At 35.2% G+C, this 6,834-nt stretch overlaps 1 non-coding gene across 1 annotated transcript; it reads right to left on the minus strand.

Annotated features, from left to right (window-relative positions):
- Positions 1-6,090: 6,090 nt before the first annotated feature.
- Positions 6,091-6,197, minus strand: LOC145637559 (small nucleolar RNA R71). The gene has a single exon (XR_014114330.1). It is a non-coding gene; the product is annotated as a small nucleolar RNA R71 (small nucleolar RNA).
- Positions 6,198-6,834: the final 637 nt, after the last annotated feature.

Raw genomic sequence — 6,834 nt, forward strand, 5'->3', positions numbered from 1 at the left:
ATATATAGTGTCAATTATTGGTTGCTTAATGATAAAAAATTATTTTCTATTAAAGATTTGGTTTCAAACTCATTATTTAAATATATTTAATTTAATTTTTGATTTAGTATGACGTTTTTATTATGCATGTCCATAAGATTCTAGTATTCTACGATTCAATTCTGATAACATCTTTCAAATTTAAATTAAAATCCTAATTTTGATAACTTTAATTGCAAGTATTAAAAAATGGAGGAAGTATATTTTTGTACAGAGTAATAGCTAGCTCGTTGGGCTATATGTCTTACAAACAGGGGCGGATCTAGGGGGTTCAAGGGGGTTCATTGAACCCACAGATTTTTCGGAAAAAAAATTATAAGTTTTAATTATTTTTTTTTAAAAAAAAAGAAAAAAGGGTTAAAACTAATTTATGTGAGATAAATAATCAAATGTCAAAGCCTGGCACATTGGTAAGAGTTAATCTCATTTTATGTTTTTTTTTTTTTTTTTTTTTTGTAATATTTTTTTCGAGTTCTTCGTGAGTTTGTGAGACCTCTTATTCCTCTACTCCTCTTAATTCTTAAATCTTTATTTAATGGTTAATTTTATTAAAATTAGTGATAATTAGTTTAATTACATACTGATTTGTTTAATTGGTTTTGATATATTGTTGAATACTTGAATTGTTGACAAATTGAATTGTAGAAACTTAGAATTTTAAATTTTTACTTGATCTTTTAATTGATAATTAGAAGAAGTTTACATTGTTAAATTTTTGTTTATTGGGGATTTGAGATTTTTTATTTTTATTTTTATGTGTAATATTGATTTTTTGCAATAGAAATATAGATTTATAGAAGTAGTAATGTATTAGCACGCTTTCAAACTATGAAAACTCGAAAAATGCTTTTGTAGTTTTTTTTTTTTTTTTTTTTTTGTTTGTAAAATCCATCCATTTGTAGTTAAAAAAAATGATATTATGTATTGAATATTTAGTTAATATATGATCATCATTTTTTTTAAAATTCCGAACCCACAGTTCGGAATTCCTGGATAAGCCACTGCTTATCAAAGATCCTACTAATATTATTTCCATAAATGTTTCTTGTTTGTAATGTAGGAGTATGCGCATATATCCTAACGGAAATAAGGCAAGGCAAGGGAGTAATTATGTGTCTCTGTATTTGAGGAGGCAAAAGAATGTCAGTCGAAACAAAGAAGCTAATATTTCAATGAAATTTTTCATATTGGAGCAACTTTCAGATGAGTATCTTGTCATCGCAGGTATGCTAGCATTAGTTTATAATTAATCATTTTTAATTAGAATCTAATTAAATTATGTTGTATACAGATTTGGGAAAAAATCATTTTAATGTTCGGGGAAAAGAGTGGGGAATAGCAAAGGCTCTTGAGTTGGATCATTTTAAAAATGTTGGCAACGGATTTCTTGTTGATAACACTTGCACCTTTGGAGCCGAGGTTTTTATTACAAGTGTCAAGCCTAGTTACTTGAAGATGTCGTCAGTCAATATTTTACCCAAGAATGTATTTGAAATCGGTATTAAATTTGATCTTCAAAAAGATTATTATGATTCTACTACTTTCACCACTACATTAGATGGTAATACTTACACTTGGTGCGTAACAGATAATTTTTTTAACTAATAAATAGTAGATGAATTCTCATTTTTTTTTAATATTATATTTTGTACCATGATTATTATGTTTTAACTCTAATCACCCTTTTTCACTTTAAATCTTAATAGGAAACTGCGATTATATCTAACCGGACATTTGGAGGGAATTAACACCCATGTATCGTTGTATCTGATTCTAATAGATATCGACAAGATTTCCAATGAAAGGAACATGTTCGTTAATTTTCAACTAAGTTTGAAAAATAAAATTACCGGATCGTATTCTTATTCCAAGCCAGGTAATGAGAGCCTTTCTTTTCCCCCTTCTTATTTTTTTGTTTTTTTTAAAAAGTGATCACCTTTTATTATTAAAAATGCTCTTGATACCATGTGTGAATAACGATACGGCTCACCCCTCTAGGGTGCCGGGGCTGTCATATATATAACAAAAATCGTAACATTACATATTACTAGAATACCCGTAGTTATTCTCTATTAAAAATAAAACAAAATGCTGATAGTATTAGTTATTAATTTAGTTGTTAATTAACTAAATTAATTTTCTTTTTAATAATTGTTTTCCTCTTGTAGCTGCTCTTGACTGGTACCATACTACAAAGGATTCTTCAGGCTATTCTAAGTTTATTGAAATAGAAGCCTTCTTTGATTCGTCAACCAAATATGATTATTTGCAAACTGCAAATGTGAAAGTCCAATTCAAAAGTGTCTTTATGATAAATGACACTGATGGTTAGATGTTCTCAAACCACCATCACTTCACTACATGCATACTCTTTATTTGTAGTGGTTTCCTATATTTTTTCTTCTTTTTACAATCCTGAGTATGTATGAAACGAACCAAAGTCTCTTTACGCTTTCAGTAGATTTGCATGGTTTTACCTTACTCTTTAAGTGAGGGTTTTACATGTAATTTCTTTCATTTCAATTAATCTATGTGAGAATATTGTATTTGTTGTCTCGTTATTATGATATTATGATATTGGGATTTATAATTTACTATGTACATCCTTTTCTCATGACAAATACGTGATAGAGTGAAATTTTTTCCATGGAGGCGGATGCACGATGCTCCGTGCATCCGTTTTTTTTTTTTTTAAAAAAAAAAAAAAAGCGGAATGAACATTTAATTGTTCGGTAAAGAACATACAGTTATTTTGTAAGGAACATCTAGCTATTTTATAAAGAATATCACATAGTTGTATTGTAATGAACATATAGTTGTTTTGTAAAAAACATCAGCTATTTTATAAAGAACATTCAGTTTTATATGTTTTTTTTTTTTTTGTAAATCCCAACTTTCATCGATTTTGTTCTAATAATAATCCGAACTTTGGGGTTCCTCTTTTTCTTCAATCTCAAACCGGTCAACGAAAATTAATGACTTATTATATCAGGTCACTTGACACGTGTCAAGTTCTTATTGGTCAAAAACTTTAAAAAAATAAATACAAAAAAAACAAAGAAAAAAAATAAGAAAACTATCAGCCTCCCCTTCCCTCACCAGTCATGTACCGCCTTCGCCGCCCCTTCCCCCACCAGTCGTACGTCGTCGCGTCTCCCCTCCCACACAGAACCGCCGCATCTCTCCCTGCCATATAGGACCGTCGGATCAACGTTTTCCCCCCTCCTCGAAACCTCCTCCTATACCCCTACATAACCACCAATGAAAGCCCTCCCGACTGCCAAAAATCCCAAATTGCTCCTCCCACCACCTCGAAACCCTAGCGGCTAGAGTTTTCAATGGTGGGGGATAGGTTTTGGGTGATTTTCGAGAGTAAAGGAGGTGGTTTTAAGGGGTTTTCGAGTGGAGAAAGAGATTTCAAGGGAAGGAGAGGTTGCTAGAAAACGGAAAAGGGAGATAAGGAGGGAGGTTAGGGGATCACAACACCGGCGCATAGGGAAAGGAAAACGGCAGAAAGGATGGGAATCAGCGGCGCAGGGGACGGGTAATAGCAGCAGCCAGTGGTTTTTGAGGTTTGGCTAGTGGTCGAAATTGGAAGGGATTTTATTGGTGGTCGACGTTGGGGTTTCAGGGAGGGGTTTTATTGGTGGTTGCAGAGGGGTTTTGGGGAGGGGGGACAGTGGTTTAGAGAGGATGACGGAGTGGTGACTCTGCTGGTGGGGGAGAGACGGCGTTCCGGTGAGGGAGGTGGCTCGCTGGGCGAGTTGCCGAACTGACTGGGTTTCAAAATGGGTGTTTTTTTGGTATTTTAACCAATTAAATTACGACACGTGTCACTTAAACAAGAAAAAAAATTAACTCATTCAACCGGTAACTGGTATTTGGGATTAAAGAAAAAAAAGACCCCCCAAAGTTTGGATTATTCTTGAATAATCGAAAGTTGGGATTATTGACGTGTCTATTTTATATAGTATTTTACCCCCGTCCCTTGGTCATAATTAGTAGTGTTTTTGGCTCTTTAGAGCCACTTTTATTATTAATTTTGTTTTCTAGTGTTTTCGTAGATTTGGTTGACTTTTGCTGGGAATTACACTTTTGGAGTATTTTCCCGAGATATTTTGGAGCAATCACGAACATTGGAGAAGCACGACCGGATTTTATAGCCCAGGACCGGTTAGAGCCATCGAACCGGTGATTAAGGGCTCGGTATAGGTGATACTGGGGCATTTGGACCGAGTATTCAAGACCGGAAGAGGAAACCCAGATTGGCCCGAAGAATTGGAGCCCAATCGTAGTCCAATTAGTGGCCCAAGAGAGCCGCCCGGCCAAAAAGGCTGGCGCTCGGAGGCGTGCCCGGCCGGGCAGGAGAAGCTAAGGTCGGCGCCCGGTGACGCGCCCGGCCGGGCGCGAGATTCAACATTGGAGCAAAAAGGCGCGCCCGATCGGGCGCGTGTATTTATTAGGAGACGATTAGCGTCGTTTTAGTTTGTTTTAGTTTAGGTTTTGTACGGAGTATAAATACTCCTCCGTAATACGTTTTTAGGATCTATCTATCTCTCTATTTCTTTACTCTCTTAATTGTTTCCTTAGATTTTCTCTCTCATATACTTTTATTCTTAATCCATTCTTAATTCCACATTTGTTTGGTAACTATTTCTCTTCTCTTAATCTTAGTTATTTACTTTATTCCTTTGATTATGTCTTGCATTATTGCTTTGATTAGTTTAGTTTCTATTATGTGTGAGTAGTTCTTTTTCTAGGGTTTATGGGGATCCATAAATAATATGAAGGGGTAATTTATTGTTGTTAATTATCAATGCTAGATTAATTTCCTATTAATTGATTTAATGCTTTGTGACTAGATTAGGCCTGATCTTTTATGCATGAGTTTGACAATATTGATTCGAGATTCGACATATGAGATATAATTGATGTTTAGGTCTAGTTTCAATAGGCAGGTTAATTTATAAATGGTTAGGTCGAGATTCGAAAGATGAGATTTAATACCGGTAAATTAATTGTGTGATTATAATACGTAGAGAAAGCCCTTTATAATCTGATTGATGTATGCATTTATGAATGATTATTATATTCTACCCTGGAATATTATTTATTGGTGAACCTATGCCCTAGATCCTTTTATATATTATTTTCTCCTTATTCTTGATCTCCGTAGTTTAGTTTATTATTCAATTATAAATATTGGTTACTTAGATAATTTAGATTATAATAATTAATTAGGAGTAGAAAGACTTGTTTTCCTGTGGAGTTCGACCCTACTTCCCTATCTACTTTAGTTAGAGGACTTAGGTAATTATTTTTTATTAGGTTATACGACTTTACCCTGTCAAAATTTGGCGTTGTTGCCGGGAAAACGGTTTTATTTTTATTTCTAATTATTTTTGTAGTCTAGGTTATTTTCCTTTTTTGTCTCAGAGAACGTTGGTTCTCTGAGGCAAATCTCATATTTGCTTTTAGTTTTTTTTATTTATGCCCAGGTGATCCAGATCAGGGTACATCCCATTCGATCCTGAGATCGAATGTTCCTTCCATAGACAGAAAAATCTCTACAAGCAAATCCTGGCGGATTCTGGTGATAATAATAATAATCACCGCGATCCTCCAACTGGTTCTAGCAATTCAGAGGTATCATCAGACGCAGAATCAGAGATGGCGGTTCCAAAAAAGCTTAGTGATTACTCACAACCAAAGCTTACAGATTTTCCACATCTCACCCCTACTCCGGCTCTTGATGGGGTTCAATTCGAAATTAAACCTCAATTTATAACGATGATAGAGAGGAAACAATTCAGTGGAGCCAAGGGTGAAGACCCAAATCTTCACATTGCCGACTATTGTCAATATTATAATACCATCAGGCAAGCCGGGGTCACTCAAGACCAAATCAGGGAGATTCTCTTTCCCTTTTCTTTAACTGGAAAAGCTAAATTGTGGTTTAATGGCTTAAATAGAACTGCACTTGGTATAACTGACTGGGAAACTCTTGTTTTGAATTTTTATAACAAGTATTATCCTGCAGAGAGAACAGCCGTACTACGGAATGCGATTCAGAACTTTGCCCAAGAAGCCGATGAATCTTTATATGAGGTTTGGGAGAGGTTCAAGGACCTACAAAGAGAATGCCCCCACCATAATTTAGCACAATGGCAGTTAATCCAAGCCTTTTACAATGGCATTGGAAATTCTTCTAGAATAATTTTAGATTCTGCAGCTAGTGGGAGATTTATGAATCTTAATGTTGATGATGCAGGTCAGGTTATTGAAGATATGGAGATACACAATTCCCAACATGGGAATCCTAGAGGATTTGCTAACAAGGGGAAGCATAGCGTCGACTCTGTATCCTTTTTGCAAGCTCAGCTGACCTCTATATGCCAAAAATTAGATAATCTTAGCACTGCTAATGTAGCTAATGTTTTTGCAATTAATAATTCTAATGAGGCTTTCTGTGAAAATTGTTGTATTATAGGTCATTGGGAACAAGATTGCAGGAGTTCCGTGGAGCAAGTTAATGCCTTTCAAGCTTATAGGCAGAATAACCCATACTCCAACACCTACAATCCTAGGTATCGGAATCATCCGTACCTTTCCTACCGGAGTACCAATGTTCAAAATCCACCACCACAAGAACCACAGGCGCCACAACAACAGCAGCAGAAATATTATCATCCCAATGCTGGCCAGAAGAACCAACCACAACAACCCTCCTCTTCTTCCGACCCTTCTTTGATGGAAATTAAAGCAACGTTGGTTAATATGCAGAAGCACATGGAG

Source organism: Chenopodium album, chromosome 6, assembly GCF_948465745.1.
Source record: "Chenopodium album chromosome 6, dcCheAlbu1.1, whole genome shotgun sequence".
In the NCBI taxonomy this organism is placed as follows: Eukaryota; Viridiplantae; Streptophyta; class Magnoliopsida; order Caryophyllales; family Amaranthaceae; genus Chenopodium; species Chenopodium album.